The sequence below is a fragment of the Armigeres subalbatus genome, chromosome 2 (assembly GCF_024139115.2).
Source record: "Armigeres subalbatus isolate Guangzhou_Male chromosome 2, GZ_Asu_2, whole genome shotgun sequence".
NCBI classification, from domain to species: Eukaryota; Metazoa; Arthropoda; class Insecta; order Diptera; family Culicidae; genus Armigeres; species Armigeres subalbatus.
In genome coordinates, this window is record NC_085140.1 from 427,699,987 (window position 1) to 427,722,668 (window position 22,682).

At 41.2% G+C, this 22,682-nt stretch overlaps 1 pseudogene; it reads left to right on the forward strand.

The window, feature by feature from the left end:
• The first annotated feature begins 247 nt into the window (after positions 1 to 247).
• On the forward strand, positions 248 to 10,260 carry LOC134210346 (uncharacterized; annotated as a pseudogene).
• The last annotated feature ends 12,422 nt before the right edge of the window (positions 10,261 to 22,682 follow it).

Consider the following 22,682-nt stretch of genomic DNA (forward strand, 5'->3'; position numbering starts at 1 on the left):
CTTATATTATAATTATAAGTTTTTCATTATCGAGCTCAGCAAAATCGGGCACAGCTGTAGTTCAATAAATCTGAGAACTGAACTTCGACAGAAACTTTGGTTTATTACTGATTTTCGGCTAAATGTTTACCATGTCTCAGCAACTGAAACGTCACTTTTACTGAGATCTCGGCTAAAATTACGTTTGCTATAACGGAAAAATAAACAAAAAATGCTGAGATCTTGGCGAAAAAATTAAGAGTGTACCATGAGCACGTTGCTTAGGACCGTCTGGTAGGTAAATGATCTTAGGACTAGTAGAAGCAATTTTAACTACCGTGGGAACTAACAGGAAATGGACCCGGAGTAGGGTTTGAGTTCAGTCCAGAGACTGCCAAACAAAAATCACCCTCATTTTTCTTTACGTTCGAAACCACAGAAGCCACAGAATTACCAATTCCCGTTTTCGTTTAGACAAATTCTAACCATTTGATTTTTCACATTTAAGTAATAGCGGCGCTGGCCGTGTCCAAATGCAGGTAATTAACATTAATAGAGGCCGACGAGTCATTTGCACTTTCACGAGTTATCAAAGGGATGTTGAATAATAGCCGGAAGGGGGCCCCGGGGCCGACAGTATGTGGGGGCCCCAAAATGTACAAAATGGTTGGTTTTGGTACATAAGATTTGGGGGGGCCCGGGGCCATGCCCCCCCCCCCCCCCTAAATCAGGCCCTGGGTAGAAAGGTAGCCAAGTTCGTTTTGGTAAACGTTTTGTCGCGTGTAATGTGTAGTTTTTCCGCAAAAAGTAGAACAAAATAACGCGATTCTCGAGACTGTTCTGCACCGATCGCGCACCTATTAATTAACTTTTCGATCGCACACGACAGAACCAAATAACGCGTGCCTCGAGACTGTTCTGCACATTCATTATTTCGAGCTTTTAGTGGAATGTCTTCACTTATCATAAGACGAGTTCGTACTATGCGACCTTACTGTTGAGGACGAAAAACTTATCTGTTATTAAGGTTATAAAGTGGTGTAATTAAATGGGATAATCCAAATAATGATTGCACACCAATTTATTAACCTTTCGACCGCACACAGCAGAACAAAACAACGCGAGTCTTGCTTGAGGCACTTCTCCGACATTATCGACGTCAGGACATATCGTGGCGCTAACATCGACTCTGACCACTATCTGGTAATGATTAAACTGCGTCCAAAACTATCCGTTCGGTACCGACTGCCGCCGCGGTACGAATCTGATGTCGCCACTGCATATGCGTAGCATCTCGAGGTAGCGTTGCCGGAAGAGGGTGAGCTCGATGGGGCCCCTCTTGAGGACTGCTGGAATACAGTTAAAAGCCGATGCCCACTTAGCGTTTTTTTTAAGCTGCGTGCACGCCAGGAAAAGCTGGCCAAAGCAGCCATTAACGACGCAGAGGAGAACAACGGCGGGTATGTTGGACGAACTCGACGGAACGATTGGTTCGACGAAGAGTGCAGACAGATTCTGGAGGAGAAGGTCGCAGCACGGGCGGTCGCGCTGCAGCAAGGTACCCGGCAGAACGTGGAACGTTATAGACGGAAGCGGAGACAGCAGACCCGCCTTTTTCAGGAGAAAAAAACGCTGCCTGGAAGAAGCGGAATGCGAGGTGATGGAAAAGCTGTGCCATTCTCAAGAAACACGCAAGTTCTATCAAAAGCTCAACGCATCCCGCAAAGGCTTCGTGCTGCGAGCCGAAATGTGCAGCGATAAGGATGGGAGCATCTTGACGGACGAACGTGTGGTGATCGAAAGGTGGAAGCAGCACTACGAGGTAAGGGTATGCGATAACACACTTTTTCCTAACGAAACGAAGCGAAACGAAATTTGAAATGTCTATGTTGATGCGCATCGAAACGAAAAGAAATATGGATTTACTTTCGAGTCTTCGAAACGATACGAAATCAAGGTTAATTTATTTCGAAATTTTTCGAAACGAAACGAAATTTTAATTTTTTTCCGCGGAATTTTTAATTAAATTGGTTTTACATTTTGTACGTAATTCTGATTTCACTTTTTCGAAGTCAAATAACTGTTTTGCGACCAATAGAGTTATAATAACAGCAGTCTGTGATAAATCGACGATAAGGCAATACCCCAGCATTTTTGGAATGTTTCATATACAGATACAAATTTCGTTTAAAACTTTAGTTCACTTAAGAATTATGTAATTTTGCTGAACATACTACATATTGCCTTGTCAGCGTGATTTTATAGTATTGAGCTAAGTAAAAATTTGAAAATGAATGCTTAGATTTATTTTTTTATTTAGTGGGATACTCAATTATGTATCCACATCTGCCAGGCGTATACGCAGATAGAGAATTTCTATTACTAGACCAACATTTATAACATACTTTTGCTTATTAGAAGAATCTTGTGCACCTTTCTAAAATGCATAAAGATATGTATTTCAGATTGAATTTCACAGATCCATCTTATATACAATCAGCTGGACGAATTGAGCTATTGTCTGTGTGTCCTTGGCATATGAGAACAGCTGTTATGGTCTTTTTTTTATTCCTTTATTTATTTGGTAGGCACTCTGTGCCTACTGTGCCACCGCTACTGTGCCGTGATCTACTGTGGTATTCTGTTGTACAGAATCCACACAGAATCTATTTTTAGATATCCATTATTCGTTATTGTTGTCGTTGCCAGTTCATCTTTCTCGTGAGTCCATTGTGTCCATTTGTCCATGTCGTGTATCCAATGATCGTTGCTTTGTTCGGTTGCCATTTAATCCGGGTAACGTTGGAGGAATGACTCCGAGAAGAACAAGTTGTCAGTCGTCATCAGACAGCCGTCACGGCAAGGCGCGTACCCCAAACGCCACCGTATGGGCTGCGGATCCGGCGACTGACGAAGGTTTGGTGGAAGGGCTGGGAATCGAACCCATGACCATTCGCTTATTAGGCGAACGTGTAGCCAACTACGCTACGGGACCCCCCTAGCTGTTATGGTCTGTATGAGCAATTTTAATGATCTTTCAACCTGTTCTGGATGCCCACAACATTGCAGATGTTCCTTACATTTTGTGCAAATAGTCAAAGAAGAGCTTAGCTTGATTAACTGTACACATCGTAGTAGCTAATCATAATTGGCCGAGAAACATCAAATAAGCACAGCTCACCAATTAAATAATATTCTTGGGAAATGTAATTAAATTATTAATTTATTAATTATCAATTAAAAAAGTTATTCTTATTGTATACTTGCTTCAGAGTTTCCAATTCATGACCAATACCTAACGATGCTCCTTACTGTCAATTTAGGATTAGGAGCGGAAAATTAGTTTAACACTCTTTGTTATAAGAGACCGAGGAATGCTCTGCATCTCCGTGAGGGCTTCGGGAGAGGAATCGTTGGTTAGTTGAGAAGGTAATTCATGTGAAGCCCTTTGGTAAGCGACTAAATATTTATTGTAAACGAAGTTATTTTGAAAACAAGAAGACGAAAACTGTGTTTCAAATCAATCTAACGCAAGATCAATGTGCTTCGTTTAATAAGCTTTTTAGAGTCAGTTTTTAACATGCCGCCGCCGCCGACATGTTTGCATTGGCGCGCCGCCGGTTTAAAATTTTCCACGCCGCTGATCTATAATTTTTCACGTCGATTAAAATTTGAAGAATTCCGCAAAACTTTCTGTGCAAATTCAGAAGATTCAGTGGAAGTTCCGTATAATTTACTGATAGATCTCAGCAACAGTACGTTGAAACTCCAGATAATTTTTCGTGAAGATGTCAATGATTTTCATGAAAATTCCATACAATTTCTTGTTAAAATTTCGGAAAGCTCTGCGTAAAAAAAACTAGGCTGAAAATTTCGTGTAAAAACTGCGAAGATTTTCCCGCTGAAACAAAAAAACATATAATTGAAATTGAGTTTGAAGAGTCGTTCGGCAGACAGCCATTTGGCCGAAGACCACAAGGCTGAACGTTGTTTGGCCGAATATATAATTTAACCGAAACGAAAAGACTATTTGGTAGAAGCTTGAGCTTGAGAGCAATTCGATAACTTATTTTAATGTTGTGAAATCTTCGATTATGTTTACTTAATTTGATATCGAAAACTAATTTTGATATTGGTTTCTGATAACAAATTAAGTACATATTTTGATGTCCTACCATTCTATTTAGTTATATACAGCAAAATGAGATAAAAATATGTACTCAATAATGATGATTCATATTTGAAAACAAATTATAAATTATTTTGCCATCATCATGTCAAAATCAAAATATGTTTTGTATATGCTCTCATTATGCTTTCAGACTTTGCTAAGGTATCTAGCATAAGGTTCTTTGGTCGAACAGTTCCTTTGACTGAAAAAAACGTCGAAAAGCTTAATAGCCGAATATGCCCTTTGGCCGAAATAGTAGTTTGGCCGAAAGGGGTCATTTGACCGAAATGGATATTCGGTCAAAAGTGTCGTTCGGCTGAATTGGTCATTTTGGATATTTTCAAGATATTAACGGGAGAATTTTTTTTTCACCTCAAACATTTTATGAACTTCCAGAAAATTCTTAAAGTTTTTCCAAAATATTTATTTGGAAATTATTTTCGGATTTTAGACATGAATTACAATTTTCGAGATATCTTTGGAATTACCAAGAGGAGCTCCTTGGATTGTTTGGAATTTACATGAGAATCTCTTCAGAGTTTTCACGGGAAGCTGTTCCAAATTTCTACAAGAAAATATTCAGAATATCCATAGAAAGTTCCAGTTGAGTTTCTGTTGAGTGATTTTTGTGATTTCTTGCAGGGTTTAGTTCATCACTAGATGGCTAGTTTGGCCTAGTCAACTTTAAAACAACGGATAAGTTGCTTAGAGATAGTTGCTTAGGATAAGTTGCGCCAAAATCGACGTACAGCGAAAGGGAACATTTGGCCGGACTTGTAAAAAGTTGTTTGCCCTAACAGGTCATTTGGCTAAAAATGCCGTTCGGCCGAAAAAGCCATTCAACCGAATAGATCATCTGATCAAAAACGTCTTTCGGTAAGAATTCCCAGAATTGTTTTTCTGTTATGCGATGCCTAAGTGCACAAACTAATTATATACTAGTCGCGAAAACGCTTTTTTCGTACAAAACTAAAGGCGATATATGTATATTTCTTATCCGACCGTGCACGGTAATGCCACGATTTTTAAGCGAGTTTGTTTATTATACATTGCCATATAGTTTGTGATAACAAGCTCCTGCTTGACAGATAATCCGATTTCATTTGAGTTTGTTGCTAGAATATGGGATGTCAACAAATAAAACTGAAATAAACTCGTAAAATAGCCTACTGTGCCGGATATAAACTTATTATCTGTGCACCACAATGCGATTTTGATGAAATTTGGATCGGCCAATGATTTTAAACGTGGATTCTTATGCGATGTGGGGTCGTCTGGGTTGTCATTTGGCAGAAAGAGCCATTTGGCCCAAAAATGTCCTTTCTGCAACCTTCTTTGAAAAGTGCCGTAAATTCATCATTTTGCCAAAATGGCGTTTAGCTGAATAGGTCATTTGACATTAAATGCCGTTTGGAGAAAGGATAGATTTGCAGAAAGGACATTTCCGGGCCAAATGACCAATGACCATTCCTATCAAACGGCATTTTCGGTCAAATGATCTATTCGGTTAAATGATTTTTTGCCAGCCCATGTCTGTCTGTCCGTGTGTATGTGTGTGGTATGTATGTGTATCTATGTGTGTGCACAAAAGCTATAAAAACATTAGACAACTTTTCGTATAGTAATCCTTAACCGATTTTCTCGTAACAAGTTTCATTCCACAGGGTACAAAGCCCACTATCACTATTTGAATTGGCCATTGCGTTTAAAAGTTAAGAAGAAAATGGTACATCGGACCATATAAACCATGGTTGGTGTCTTAACTAAATGCGAGAAAGGCACCACCAACGCTAGGTGGATTAATCTGTTTTTTCAGCTGTATGTCGTTTTCGGTCAAACCATTTTTGACCTGATAACAGTTTCGTTCAATTCGGCTTAATGGGATTTGGTTAGATGACTTTTAGCTTAAAGATCAGTATCGACTTAAAAAGTAGAGAGATTACGAAATTTCGGTCATTAGGCCAAACGGATATATATTTTTAACTAAATTACCCGTTCAGTTATTGACATTTGGCAGTAGTATTGGCCCAAACGATATTTTCGGCCAAATAGCCCATTCTGTCAAACGACCATTTCGACCAAACGACATTTTCGGGCTGATGACCTTTTCGGTCAAACGATCATTTCGGCCAAACGACTTTTTCAGCCAAAGAATTTCTTATGGACAATACACAAGTCGTTCGATAACTGCAACATGTTTTCGTTTCAGTTAGCACAGGTCGTTCGGTAACTGCGACAGAAGTGCACCTGATTGTGCAGTGCAAGGCAGCTATCATCGAAATTGAAATCGTTTTGAAGTTCAGCTATCCTATAACAGCAAAACTGATGTAACTATCGAATTGCAGTAGCATTGCAGTTAAATGGCTTCCAGTTATCGAACGTCTATTGTACAAAAAATTTCTTGTAGAAGTCCAAAAAAATTGCGAACTATTTTCTGTTGAAATCCAAAGATTTTTTTTATTGAAATCTACATTTTGAGCAATCCTTTGCACAAAATTCTTAAGAAGTTTCCCTTTAACGTTCCGGAGAACTTCTCGTGAATATTCCAGAGAATTTTCCTTGAAAACTTCGTAGAGTCTTAGAGTCTCTCTCTCTGTTTTATTATTGGCCATGTCAAACTAGTTGTCTTAATTATTCTAGACTGAGAAAGCCAACGTTAAAACATCCATAAAACCAGCCTCTCCTACAATTATGAAGAATAGTCTGTGTAAATTTCGAAGAATGCTCAACAGGATCTCAACAGGAACTTTCCGTGAATTTCCGAAGATTTTGCTGTAGAAGTTAAAAACAATTTCTCGTGGAAATTCTGAAGTTTCTCATGTAAATTGCGACGAATTTTATGTTGAAATTTCAAACAATTTTATTTAGGAATTCTAAAGAGCTTCTCTTGGATTTCTTCTTAGATTTATCAAAACCTCATTTAGGAAAAACTTATAGTATTTTATGGAGAACTTCATTAAATTTTTCATGCGAAAGATTCTTTCTTTGAAAATAAAAATCTTGAAAGCATTCCGAAAAAATGCAAAAAAAAAATTCCACCGCCGACGCCGGTTCGATAACCGGCGCACACCTCTATTACAACACTATCGATTCCGCACTAAATAATTTTGTGCTCTTCGATGCAGACATTAGTTTAATCACTTCGCGTTCTCCAACATGTTCTCCATGATCAGCATCAACACGATCGATTGCACACTGGTTAAACAAATTTCTGCTACGCGAGTTAGGTTTTTTCACTTCGCATTCTCCCGGACTAGCTGCCGTCCCACGATCGATTCCACATTCATATTGTGCAAATAGTAAAAAAAAATAGCATAGCATAGCATAGCATAGCATATGTGATTGTACAAATCGTGGGTGGCTATACAATGCTCAATTGAGCAATCTACTGTATATTGTCGCAAATTGGTACTTGGGATTAGTACCTTTTCCTATACAGTAGCAGTTGTATACCTGGCCACGTCCTTACAATCACGGAAGGAAGGGAAGGAATGTTAGTTCAACATCTACTAGTGAAGATGCAGGGAACCCATACTACCTTCATAGATGTCTCGGGAAGGAAAATTTGTGTTAGTGGAAAAAGTGAATAATAGGGAGCTCTATTCGACAATATAGAGCGTTTGTCTATAACAGTATATGCTGTAAAAATAATAAAAAATATTCATCAATTTACTTACGAACCGTCCTTAGCTTAGCTTAGCTTAGCTTTGACTGACTACACATATCTATGGTTGCTACTCCGTGATTGACCAGAATCAGTGAAATTGCACAAAGAATCAACTGAATGATTGACTGGGATTGTTCAAGCATTCTCAGTGTGCAAGTTTCAGTGACTCTAAAATTCAAATGATCAATAACGGCGCCGGCCACGTCCTTGTAGTCAGTTAGGAAGAAGGAAGGAATATTAGTAGGTGGTTTTTGCTATTTGAAGACCGTGTTTACCTCTGCGTCTCCACAAAAACCACAGGAAGGATTATCAGTTAATTGGTAGGCATCGTTGGATCTGGATTCACTCTGATAAGCGATACGACCGTGCCATTCTTTATACACAGTGATTTTACCTAGCCATGAATCGTGCGCGAAAAGTAGTACAAACTAACTACCGGCCTACCGGGCGCGCAATGCAGAACACAATATTTCGGCCGATCGCGCCATCGTTCTGCTGTCCGAAACAAGAGAAATCACGCACTGAACTGATTTTTATTACCGGCCGTGCAATACAGAACACAATATTTCGGCCGATCGCGCCATCGTTCTGCTGCCCGAAACAAGAGAAATCACGCACTGAACTGATTTTTATTGCCGGCCGCGCAAAGCAGAACACAATATTTCGGCCGATCGCGCCATCGTTCTGCTGTCCGAAACAAGAGAAATCACGCACTGAACTGATTTTTATTGCCGGCCGCGCAAAGCAGAACACAATATTTCGGCCGATCGCGCCATCGTTCTGCTGCCCGAAACAAGAGAAATCACGCACTCTCAATTTACTTACGAACCGTCCTAAGGAAAAACAAAACAAAACACAAAATTTCGGAAAATCGCGCGATCGTTCTGCCGTCCGAAACAAGAGCCAACACGCACTGAACTAATTAACTTTATTACCGGCCGCGTAATGCAAAACACAAAATTTCGGCAAATCGCGCGATCTTTCTACCGTCCGAAAAAAGAGCCAACACGCACTGAACTCTTATGCAAATAGTAAAAAAAATATCCCCAAATTTAAATTTGAATCTTGGAAACACTGAAGACGTTTTATTGAAGAAAACTACATACACATTTGTCGACCAAGAATGGGGTTATGTAGTAAGCGTTAATAGAAACATTTGTATAACCTAAAGTTTTGAAAACAATTTAACGATTTTGTTCAGCGGCGCAGCCAAAATTTTTGATAATATAAAGTCTGGTTTAATGAACCGCTGAAACCCAATCTGTCTAAAGGAATTGAAAGGTATGTGAAAGCAAACCCCGGTAAAGTTGTTACAATTAAGGAGGTGAGCTCATTGCTTGGAACTGCTTTCCAAGAAACGGCATCGATTGCCATCGCAACAAATGGGTTCATGAAAACGGGAATATCTCCGTTCAACAAATTCGTTTTTGACGATTGTAGAGAATAAGATTAGCATTAAAAAAAAAACGTAGCAATCACTTATGGCGGTAAGCTCCAACGAGGATAATACGCAAATCTAGCATTATCCTCGATTTCGGTAAGCTTCAAGCCGTATTATACTCAAATTTAATCTCGGATTTTATCTTAATACGCCGATTTCGGAGTATTAAGATAATACGAGATTTTCTGTAGGTACGCAGCCAAATCATAACTTGCTCTCACAAACACACGTATAGAGCAAATGTCAAAACAAAAATCGTCATCTTTCCGAGCGACGTCGATTTGTTTGAAAAATTCTCGTGTTAATCTAGGTAGGTATTTAATTCAATTGAATCTATTATGTTTAATGCCGTAATTTTGATTTTTTCCTATCGTTGCGGTTCTGTTACAGTGTGAACACTATATCATGGAGGAATACCTCTCCGGTCGGATCGGCAACCTCGGTAAAATTGTTGACGGAAATCACCCTCGAAGAACAAGAGGCACAGCGCGCCGAATGAGGCATGGCACTTGCGCGGGTGGAAAAGGATATCACCACCCTCCGGACCCTCACATTCAGTCCAAGATTCAGCTTGTGGAAGGAAATGTGAAATGTGAATCATTATTGGAGAAATCACGACGGCTGTCACCAGTGCCCCAATGATATCAGAAGGTTAGAACACAGAACCATCCATACAACGCAACGGCTGGCAAGACCACATCCGTCCTCGCCTCGGTGGAATCATTTGCAAGATGATCCAAAAGATATGCGAGATAAAACAATCCAATTCGTCCCGATTGTTCGAAGAACGTGTCGAATTGGTCTACGAAAATGTCAAGTCGAAAATATCCCCGCCAGTGCAGAGTTTGTCAACGACGACCGTTGTAGTTCAGTTACGACTCCCACTGCGATTTTTGAGGAAAAAGTTGATCCCTAATAATCTCTTTGTCGGAAACCAAGACAGTTGTATATAACAAGATGCAATAAAAATGTGTAATAATTTAATTATCAATAATTATTTAATAGAACAATAATCCCGAAGAATGAATGTAATAATATAGGGACATTTCTGCCCCAACTGCAATCGTAATACCTATAGGGTAAAACGTCCTATCGTTGTGGTATGCCCTAATGTTGCGGTAGTGTTAAAGTAGTCCATTCTGGATATAACACCATTGAAAACAATTGTGGGTACGCTAAAACTCTTCGAATTAACGACTAGAACAGCTTTCGTTTCACAAAAATCCGTTCAAAATGATGAAAAATCAACATTTTTCGTTAAAAATTTGAATCCCTTGAGCCTATTACTGCGGTAGTGCTAAGGTCCTATTGTTGCGGTATCGCTCTCCATAAGAATTACATGCAATACCGCAACAATAGGGCTGACCTTCGAAAAATATCGCAACGATAGGCAAATGCGTCCTATTATTGCGGTAGTTTGTTTTTATTGTGATAAAAACAAAACAACATAACTTCAACACAATTCACGTAATATTTACGAAACTATAGTGAACGAGCATCCTATTTAACTACTACAATATGGAAATCGACCAACAGGTAATTTTTGAAGAATTTTTGTAATCAATTTTATTTCGACACGGTGCTTAACCCCTCCATAATAGGTCGTTTTACCCTACACAAAGTTTAGTCACACGTCCGAACTAAACTTTTACAGGGAGTTATTGATAAAATAAGCGACCCATTGGAAGAATTTCTCTAGAACGAAATCCAGCGAACCGTGCGTTTTGGGAAACCTGTATGAGGAATTCCTTGAAGAATTCTGACGAAATCCTTGCTTTGGGGAGTCCTTTTTATGGAAATGCTGGGGAATTCCATAGGAAATTCCATTGAGAGTTCTATTAGGCATTCCTCCATGAACTACATCAGGGATTCTTTCGATATTCCACCAAAAGTTAGCTCAGGGACTGTTAACAAATAACTTAATGCAAAATTGGCAATCCTGGAGAAGTCCTGAAGACATTTCTGGGAAATTCTTGAATAAATTCCAAGGAAATTCCATGATAAATTCCTAGGGAATTCCTTAAGGAATCTGAAAAAAAAACCTGGTGTAACTCCCGGTGGAACTCCTGGAGGAATTTCTAGTGGAATTTCAGGAGGCATTCCAGGTGGAATTCTTGGTGGAATTACTGGAGGAATTCTTGGTGGAATACCTGAAGGAATTCTTGGAGGGATTCCTGGTGGAATTCCTGGCGGATTTGCTGACGAAATTCCTGATGGAAGTCCTGGAGGAATTTCTAGTGGAATTCCTGGAGGCATTCCTGTTGGAATTCTTGGAGGGATTCCTGGATGAATTCTTGGTGCAATTCCTGGATGAATTCTTGGTGGAATTCCTGTTGGATTAGCTGGCAAAATTTCTGGTGGAACTCCCGGTAAAACTCCTGAAAGAATTCCTGGTGGAATTCTTGAAGGAATTCCTGGTGGAATTCTTGGAGGAATTCCTAGTGGAATTCTTGGAGGAATTCCTAGTGGAATTCTTGGAGGAATTCCTGGTGGAATTCTTGGAGGAATTCCTGGTGGAATTCTTGGAGGAATTCCTGGTGGAATTCCTGGAGGGATGCCTGGAGAAATTCCTGGTGGAATTCCTGGAGGAATTCCTGGTGGAATTCTTGGAGGAATTCCTGGTGGAATTCTTGGAGAAATTCATGGTGGAATTCCTGGAGGAATTCTTGGCGGAATTCCTGGTGGAATTCCAGGCGGATTTGCTGGCGAAATTCCTGGTGGAACTCCCGGTGGAACTCCTGGGGGAATTCTTGGAGGAATTCCTGGTGGAATTCTTGGAGAAATTCATGGTGGAATTCCTGGTGGAATTCCTGGCGGATTTGCTGGCGAAATTCCTGGTGGAACTCCCGGTGGAACTCCTGGGGGAATTTCTAGTGGAATTCCTGGTGGAATTCTTGGAGGAATTCTTGGTGCAATTTCGGGATGAATTCTTGGTGGAATTCCTGAAGAAATTCCTGAAAGAATTCGTAATGGAACTCCTGAAAGAATTCCTTAAGAGTTACATGGAAACTCCTGACAGAATTCCTGGATAATTAATGGGGAATTCCACCAGGAGGTCATGAGGAAATCATCAGGGTTTTCTAAGAAATTCCTTCAGGAACCTCCAGGAATGCTCAGGGACTGCTTACAAATAACGTAATGCAAAATTGGCAATCCTGAAGAAGTCCTTGAGCAATTATTGAATAAATTCCAAGGGAATTCCAGGATAAATTCCTAGGAGATTCCTTAATGAATTTCTTAAAGAAAACCTGGGGTGAAACTGATGGAAGAATATAATTCATGGGAGGAGTTCCTGGTGGAATTCTTGGAGGAATTTCTGGAAGTCCCTTCGAAAGTTCCTCCGGCAGTCCCTTCGGAAGTTTCTCCGGAAGTTCCTCCAGGAATTTCTCAGAAGTACTTCCAGGAATTCCTCCGGAAGTTTCTCCGGAAGATCCTTCAGGAATTCCTCCGGAAGTTCTTCCAGGAATTCCTCAGGAAGTTCCTCCAGGAATTCCTCCGGAAGTTCCTCCAGGAATTCCTCCGGAAGTTCTTCCAGGAATTCCTCCGGAAGTTCTTCCAGGAATTCCTCCGGAAGTTCTTCAAGAAATTCCACCGGAAGTTCTTCCAGGAATTCCTCCAGGAATTCCTCCAGGAATTCCTCCGGAAGTTCCTCCAGGAATTCCTCCGGAAGTTCCTTCAGGAATTCCTCCGGAAGTTCCTCTAGGAATTCCTCCGGAAGTTCCTCCAGGAATTCCTCCGGAAGTTCCACCAGCAATTCCTCCGGAGGTTCCTCCAGGAATTCCTCCAGGAATTCCTCCGGAAGTTCCTCCAGAAGTTCCTCCAGGAATTCCTCCGAAGGTTCCTCCAAGAATTCCTCCGGAAGTTCCTCCAGGAATTCCTCCGGAAGTTCCTCCAGGAATTCCTCCGGAAGTTCCTCCAGGAATTCCTCCGGAAGTTCCTCCAGGAATTCCTCCGGAAGTTCCTCCAGGAATTCCTCCGGAAGTTCCTCCAGGAATTCCTCCGGAAGTTCCTCCAGGAATTCCTCGGAAGTTCCTCCAGGAATTCCTCCGGAAGTTCCTCCAGGAATTCCTCCGGAAGTTCCTCCAGGAATTCCTCCGGAAGTTCCTCCAGGAATTCCTCCGGAAGTTCCTCCAGGAATTCCTCCGGAGGTTCCTCCAGGAGTTCCTCTTCCTCCAGGAATTCCTCCGGAAGTTCCTCCAGGAATTCCTCCGGAAGTTCCTCCAGGAATTCCTCCGGAAGTTCCTCCAGGAATTCCTCCGGAAGTTCCTCCAGGAATTCCTCCGGAAGTTCCTCCAGGAATTCCTCCGGAAGTTCCTCCAGGAATTCCTCCGGAAGTTCCTCCAGGAATTCCTCCGGAAGTTCCTCCAGGAATTCCTCCGGAAGTTCCTCCAGGAATTCCTCCGGAAGTTCCTCTAGGAATCCCTCCGCAAGTTCCACCAGCAATTCCTCCGGAGGTTCCTCCAGGAATTCCTCCGGAAGTTCCTCCAGGAATTCCTCCGGAAGTTCCTCCAGAAGTTCCTCCAGGAATTCCTCCGAAGGTTCCTCCAGGAATTCCTCCGGAAGTTCCTCCAGGAATTCCTCCGGAAGTTCCTCCAGGAATTCCTCCGGAAGTTCCTCCAGGAATTCCTCCGGAAGTTCCTCCAGGAATTCCTCCGGAAGTTCCTCCAGGAATTCCTCCGGAAGTTCCTCCAGGAATTCCTCCGGAAGTTCCTCCAGGAATTCCTCCGGAAGTTCCTCCAGGAATTCCTCCGGAAGTTCCTCCAGGAATTCCTCCGGAAGTTCCTCCAGGAATTCCTCCGGAAGTTCCTCCAGGAATTCCTCGGAAGTTCCTCCAGGAATTCCTCCGGAAGTTCCTCCAGGAATTCCTCCGGAAGTTCCTCCAGGAATTCCTCCGGAAGTTCCTCCAGGAATTCCTCCGGAAGTTCCTCCAGGAATTCCTCCGGAAGTTCCTCCAGGAATTCCTCCGGAAGTTCCTCCAGGAATTCCTCCGGAAGTTCCTCCAGGAATTCCTCCGGCAGTTCCTCCAGGAATTCCTCCGGATCTTCCTCCAGGAATTCCTCCGGATCTTCCTCCAGGAATTCCTCCGGATCTTCCTCCAGGAATTCCTCCGGATCTTCCTCCAGGAATTCCTCCGGATCTTCCTCCAGGAATTCCTCCGGATCTTCCTCCAGGAATTCCTCCGGAAGTTCCTCCAGGAATTCCTCCGGAACTTCCTCCAGGAATTCCTCCGGAACTTCCTCCAGGAATTCCTCCGGAAGTTTCTCCAGGAATTCCTCCGGAAGTTCCTCCAGGAATTCCTCCGGAAGTTCCTTCGGGAGTTCTTTCAGGAATTCCTTCGGAAGTTCCTTCGGGAATTCTTCCGGAAGTTCCTTCAGGAATTGCTCCGGAAGTTCCTTCAGGAATTCCTCCGGAAGTTCCTTCAGCAATTCCTTCAGAATTTCCTTCAGGAATTCCTCAGGAAGTTCCTTCCCCCGGAAGTTCGTTCTGAAATTCCCCCGGAAGTTCCTTCAGGAATCCCTCCTGAGATTCCGTCAAGAATTCTTCCGAATGTTGCATCAGGAGTTCCTCCGGATGTTTTGTCTGGAATTCCTCCGGAAGTTCCTTCAGGAATTCCTCCGGTTGTTCCTCCAGAAGTTCCTTCAGGAAATCCTCAGCAAGTTCCTTCAGGAAATCCTCCGGAAGTTCCTTCAGGAAATCCTCTGGAAGTTTCTTCAGGAAATCCTCCGGAAGTTCTTTAAGGAAATCTTTCGGAAATTCTTCCAGGAATTTCTCCGGAAGTTCCTTCAGGAAACCCTGCGGAAGTTTTTTTAGGAAGCCCCCCGGAAGTTCCTTCCGGAATTCCTCTGGAGTTCTGGCAGGAATTTCTCCGATAGTTTCTGCAGGAATTCCTCCGGAGTTCTGGCAGGAATTTCTCCGGAGATGGCTTCAAAAATTCCTTCGGAAATTGCTACGGGACTTTCTCCGGAAGATCCTTAAGAAATTTTTAGGGAAGTTCGATGCATTTCCCAGGAAATAAATACCTTATATAATTCCTCCGGAAATACCTTATATAATTCCTCCGGATTCCGGAAGTTACTTTAGGATTCCTGATGGAGCTCCTGGAAGGTTTTCTGGTGGAACTCCTGGAAGGATTTCTGGAGGAACTCTTGGAGGGATTTCTTGATGAACTCTTGGAAGGATTTCTTGATGAACTCGTGGAAGGATTCCTGGTGGAACTCCTGGAAGGATTCCTGGTGGAACTCCTGGAAGGATTCCTGATGGAACTCCTGGAAGGATTCCTGGTGGAACTCCTGGAAGGATTCCTGGTGGAACTCCTGGAAGGATTCCTGGTGGAACTCCTGGAAGGATTCCTGGTAGAACTCCTGGACGGATTCCTGGTGGAACTCCTTTAAGGATTCCTGGTGGAACTCCTGTAAGGATTCATGGTGGAACTCCTGTAAGGATTCCTGGTGGAACTTCTGTAAGGATTCCTGTTGGAACTCCTGTAAGGATTCCGGATGGAACTCCTGTAAGGATTCCTGATGGAACTCCTGTAATGATTCCTAGTGGAACTCATGTAAAGATTCCTGGTGGAACGCCTGTAAGGATTCTTGGTGAAGCTCCTGTAAGGATTCCTGGTGGAACTCCTGGAAGGATTCCTGGTGGAGCTCCTGGAAGGATTCCTGGTAGAACTCCTGGATAGATTCCTGGTGGAACTCCTGTAAGGATTCCTGGTGGAACTCCTGTAAGGATTCCTTGTGGAACTCCTGTAAGGATTCCTGGTGGAACTCCTGTAAGGATTCCTGGTGGAACTCCTGTAAGGATTCCTGGTGGAACTCCTGTAAGGATTCCTGGTGGAACTCCTGGAAGGATTCCTGGTGGAACTCCTGCAAGGATTCCTGGTGGAACTCCTGGTGGAACGCCTGTATGGATTCTTGGTGAAACTCCTGTAAGGATTTCAGGAGGAACTCCTGGAAGGATTCATGGTAGAAGTTCTGTAAGGATTCATGGTAGAAGTTCTGTAAGGATTTCTGGTGGAACTCCTGGAAGGATTCCTGGTGGAACTCCTGGAAGGATTCCTGGTGGAACTCCTGGAAGGATTCATGGTGGAACTCCTGGAAGGATTCCTGGTGGAACTCCTGGAAGGATTCCTGGTGGAACTCCTGGAAGGATTCCTGGTGGAACTCCTGGAAGGATTCCTGGTGGAACTCCTGGAAGGATTCCTGGTGGAACTCCTGGAAGGATTCCTGGTGGAACTCCTGGAAGGATTCCTGGTAGAACTCCTGGACGGATTCCTGGTGGAACTCCTTTAAGGATTCCTGGTGGAACTCCTGTAAGGATTCATGGTGGAACTCCTGGAAGGATTCCTGGTGGAACTCCTGGACGGATTCCTGGTGGAACTCCTGTAAGGATTCCTGGTGGAACTCCTGTAAGGATTCCTGGTGGAACTCCTGTAAGGATTCCTGGTGGAACTCCTGTAAGGATTCCTGGTGGAACTCCTGTAAGGATTCCTGATGGAACTCCTGTAAGGATTCCTGATGGAACTCCTGTAATGATTCCTAGTGGAACTCATGTAAAGATTCCTGGTGGAACGCCTGTAAGGATTCTTGGTGAAGCTCCTGTAAGGATTTCTGGTGGAACTCCTGGAAGGATTCATGGTAGAAGTTCTGTAAGGATTCCTGATGGAACTCCTGGAAAGATTTCTGGTGGAACTCCTGGAAGGATTCCTGGTGGACCTCCTGGAAGGATTCCTGGTGGAACTCCTGGAAGGATTCCTGGTGGAACTCCTGGAAGGATTCCTGGTGGAACTCCTGGAAGGATTCCTGGTGGAACTCCTGGAAGGATTCCTGGTGGAACTCCTGGAAGGATTCCTGGTGGAACTCCTGGAAGGATGGTGGAACTCCTGGAAGGATTCCTGGTGGAACTCCTGGAAGGATTCCTGGTGGAACTCCTGGAAGGATTCATGGTGGAACTCCTGGAAGGATTCATGGTAGAAGTCCTGGTAGGATTTCAGGTGGAACTTCTGGAAGGATTCATAGTGGAACTCCTGGAAGTGCTCATGGTGGAACTCCTGGAAGGATTCATGGTGGAACTCCTAGAACGATTCCTGGTGGTGCTCCTGGGAGGATTACTGGTGGAACTCCTGGAAGGATTCCTTGTGGAACTCCTGGAAGGATTCCTGGTGGAACTCTTGGAAGGATTCCTGGTGGAACTCCTGTAAGGATTGCAGGTGGAATTCCTGTAAGGATTCTTGGTGGAACTCTTGTAAGCATTCTTGGTGGAACTCCTGTAAGTATTCCTGGTGGAACTCCTGTAGAGTAGAGTGGGGCAAGAGTGCGCGTGGGGTAAGAGTACGTTTTCGATTTTTTGAAGTAATAAAAAAATATAAACTTGCAGCACTGCATCAGTTTGACAGGTATTCTGGCCTACTATTATCATGTGTAATTGTAAACGATTTGAATAAACAACAAGGGAGATATGGAGTTAGATAACTTTTTGGTCATTTTGCTAAAAATAATTGGATTTCCGCAACTAGTATTTCATTACCATATGTACGTTCAATCAGGTGAACATTATACCATTTCGATAACCTATTGTATAGAGCACTTTATGGTACAGAACACCAATCCGGTTGGTTTTCCAAGAAGTCTAAACCATTACTTGAATAATTTTTGGGACTGTGGGGTAAAAGTACGCAGAAACCGGTGGGGCAAGAGTACGCATATGAATCTTAAAGTTATGATGTCAAACCCGTATCTCCGGCCGAAATAAGACTTCTTCCAAAGCGTAAAGATCCACAACCAAGAAAAAGGGGACAGAATTTGAAATTATCACAAGTTTTTAGGATAAGTTGAAGTAGTTCGGTGTTAGAAAGGACTTAGCGAACAAAGCACTGAAGCGAAATAATGAAATTGTATTAGGACTTGTTGTACACCTAAACATAGTACAAAAAAAATTCATCTAAATGATAATTTCATTTAATCAAAAGAAACATTCATAAATTACGCAACGTTTAGCTGGGAGGAGTTGTGAGATGTGTGACGATCCATATAATTTTTAGAGGATTCATACAAATAGTGTAAGATAGGGGGGAGGGGTGATGAAATAGCCAAATTTTCCGTTACGTGATTGGTGGACTTTCTTTAAGGAAAATGCCTTTGTATACGCCACGCGAAACCTGATAGGGGCCGTCCAGAAACCACGTGGTCATATATGGGGGGAGGGGGGGTTTGGTAAATGACCAAGATAAGCCACATGGGGGGAGGGGGGGGGTTGCTCTCGAAACACGTTTTTTTTTTTACACGAAAAACTTTTGGTGAATAACAATAGCGGTGTAAAAAATACAAATCATTAAAATTTAATGATTTAATCATTAAACGCAAAGCGCATCTTAGGGCCGATGTCCACTGTGCATCGAGAAAAACCGGTAACGCAGCGTCGGTCGTAACGCCGATGCATATTTGACCATCTAATAATAAAGGAAAGGACAGGTTGCGATTCAGTCTCAAAAAGGAAAAATGGGAAAATAAAAAAAAAAAAATTCCGCCGCGCCGCGCTACCGCCGCAGATGGTTTTTAGCATAACGCTGCCGACACTTTTGCATCAGCGGACTGCAGCTACAAATTTGAAAAATATTCATGTTTTTACAATAATCCAAGAAAAAAACTTCAAAAGAATTTCTTGTGGATATTCAGGAAAAATCCAGTAAACAAATTTCCAGTAAAAACTTTGACATTACTTCATATCGTCCTGATAAAGTGCTGGCATTCAGAATGATTTTTGAACAATTCTCTCTGAAAAATTTTGCTTGGAAATTTTGCTACAAATTGTTAATGAAAAAAAAACAAAACATCTCCAGAGTAAATTGCGAAAAAATGTCCTTAAAACTCCGAAAAAAATTCCATGTGAATTCTGTCTGAAAATTCAAAACAGTCCCGTGGGAAATCCATATAATTTTCGGTGGAAATTTTTGTTTTAAAATTTTCATATATATTTTTTAAATTCTAATGAAATTTTCTACGAAAAGTTCTTTCAAATCTTCACCAGAAATTCTTCTTTATTTCCAAAAGAAGTTTCTCGAACATTTTAAGGAGTGCACTTCAAAATGTTCAGTCTCCAGTTAGCTTTGCGAGAAAAGGTGTAGAGTTGTCAACCCGGAGATGACGAGTTCGATTCTCGTTCCTGTCTAGGATGTGTTCGGGTGGGAAACATTTTCGACATCCTAGGTTTAGTGTATCCATCGTACTAGCTAAACAAGATATATAATCGAGCAATGGCTGGCATATAAAATCTTTCAATTTATAACTAAGGAAATGCTAATAGAATATACTAAGTTGAAAAGCAGACCAACTTCCAGTTGGAATATGGAGCCATAGAAAAAGAGAAAACTTCTAAAACTTTTCAATAAAAACTCTTCTGAATTTCCGACAACCAATGCCACATGAAACACTTTGATATTTCCGTTGATATTATGTTTTTGGATTTTTTTTTTCAAATTTGGAATTTTGAAATGAAAATTTTCGGAATACTTTTTACGCTCTTTGTGAATTCTATCATATTTTTAAAATTTTCCAAGTATTTTTTATTTGTGGCATTATTTGGAATTTCCACGGAAGAGTTTATGAATTATCTTTAAAAATTCTTTGGATTTTCAAAAATAAATCTATCGAATTATCGCGATTCTTGTTTTTTTTTTTAATTTGTACCATAAAATCTTCCAAAATTTCATCGGGGATTCATTCATCTTCGGGAAGTCATTTTGATTTCTTTGTAGGTTCAGCTAAACATTGCTTTAAATCTTTACCATGCAAAGGTGCACAGGAAATGATTTAGAAATATTAAGGAATTTTCACATCTTTAAAATTTTGATTTAATTTTTTAAGGACTTCCTTCAAAAGTACAATTTTTTCGTTATTTTCACTTGTAAAAACATCGGAATTTCCTCGGGAAATTCATTATTGGTGTTTCAGATGAACTTTTTTCGATTTTCTTTTGGAAAATCTGAGAAATTTCCATCGGAAATATTTTGGCATATTCCGAATAATTTGTTTTGGAAATTAAAAAACTGTTGAAAATGTCTAAGAATTTCTTTTGGAAAACGAAAAAAAAATTCCATTGGAAATTTAGAAGAATTTCCTTTGAAGATTCATTAAAGTTGCCCAGGATACTGAAAAAAAAAATCTGCGTTAGGAACCTCTGCCGGTAAATCACGCCACGTTGCGCGCCAAGCTTCATACAGGTGTGTAGGAAAGCTTGGTAAGCAATTTTAAATTATAAAAGAGCCAGCGCCACGCGGCTCGGTCTCTCTTTCTTCTGTTAGTGTAGTGTCAGGTAGTTTAAATTGTTGTTCCGGTTAAGAATAGATGTAAATGTGTAAAAGTGATAATTAAGTTTTTTAAAAATTATTCCCGGATGACAACATTCCTTACACTGATTCTGTAAAAAAAGTAAGCCGGATTTTTTTTCCTAATTTATACTGAAACCTGTTAATACCTGTTAATATTGGAATGTAAACTAATTTGATGATTCTGAAAGCAAAACTGGATTTTTTACAGGAATGCTACTCAAAAGAAACAACAGTAGGAGGTTTTATTTGCATCTCTAAGATTACATATTAACTTTGTGATTCTCTGACAAACTTTTAGTTGTAAGAGTTCAGTTCAGATGCTTCGCTGAGGTTAATATATCTTAAGAATTTCTAGTACCTCCAGAGCTACGGAAGGTCCCAAATACTCTTAGGAATCTTTAGGGATATTCAGTGATGAACTTTATAATTATTTAAAAAAATCACTGATAAAAAAATGTAAAAAAAATTAATAATATAGGGATATTTTGGAAAATTTTTCCAATTTTTCCAATTTTTCCAAATTTTTTTGTATCCTCCTGATGCATCGAAGGTGTACGAGTTCTAGATATCCTATATACACATTACAACATGATAACAACATCAAAATGTTCGAATTCATGAAAATTTATAATTTCCATGCTGGGTTTAGTTTGATTTTAAATCAGTTGAAATTGTCCATCTTCAAAATTGATCGGTTTAACCATATGTTTTAGTTACATAAGGTTTTTTTTAATTTTTGTACTTGAGGAAAAACCACGTGGTCATAGGGGGGGGGGGAGGGGGGGGTCTGCCAAATGACCACGATAAGCCACATGGGGGGAGGGGGGTGTTGAAAATCTTCAAAAATATGACCACGTGGTTTCTGGATGGCCCCATATATATTTTTACCTCTGTAGTTTTTTGTATATATAAAAAACAATGGTTTTTCGTATGAAAGTGCACATTTTTAGGACCCCCTCCCCCTTTAAGAGTTACGTAATCTTTAAACATTCCCTAATATATGCTCATTAAACATCAATTAAATGTTATTAACTCTTATTTGTGTCAATATATACTTAAAGCACATGATTGGATAAATGCGTACTCTTACCCTACCCGATGCGCACTTTTACCCCACCGGTGGGGTGAGAGTGCGTTTTTCACTTGTCTCGCAATAAGGGTTCTACTAAAACGAATCTCAATAATTTCAATATTTTTTCCACTGGGTAACATAAAGGAAGAGTATATGAATCATCGACACTGATTTGATATGCAGAAGCTTGCTTCATAAGGGCCACATGATCGATTGAAAACTAAGTGCGTACTCTTGCCCCACTCTACTATAAGGATTCTTAATGGAACTCCTGGAAAGATTTCTGGTGGAAGTCCTGGAAGGATTCCCGGTGGAACTCATGGAAGCATTCTTGAAGGAACTCCTAGAAGGGTTTCTGGTGGAACCCCTGGACAGATTCTTGGTGGAACACATGGAAGGATTCCTGGTGGAACTCCTGGAGGGATTCCTGATGGAACTCCTGGAAGGATTTCTTGTGGAACTCCTGGAAGGATTCTTGGTGGCACTCCTGGAAGGATTCCTGGCGGAACGTCTGGGAGATTTCCTGGTGAAAACCATGGAGTAATTTCTTTTGAAAGGAGCTTCAAGAGAGGAGTGAATTCTGTTTCAACTGCCACTCCTTTAAGGAATTTCTAGTGGAAATGCTGAAAGGAAAGTCCTTGTGAAACTTCTGAAGAGTTTCCTGGTGGAACTTCCGCGGGAATTTGTGGTGAAACTCATGAAGGAATTCTTGGTTGAACTCCTAGTGGAATTTATAATTCTGGTAGAACTCTTAGAAGGATTCCTGGTGAAAATGCTGGAGGAATTTATTTTGAAACTCCAGGAGAGATGTCTATTTCAACGCTGGAATTAACCGAAAAGTCCCAGAAGGAATTCCTCCTGGTTTACCAGAAATTTCTATAGAAGCTCCACAAGGAATTACTCCAAGAGTTTCACCAGAAATTTCCACAATAGTTCTAGCAGGAGAAAGACTAGAAGTTCCAACACGAGTTGCGCTAGGAATTTACCAAAAGTTCCGTCAGAATTTTTTCCAGAAGTGCCACTAGT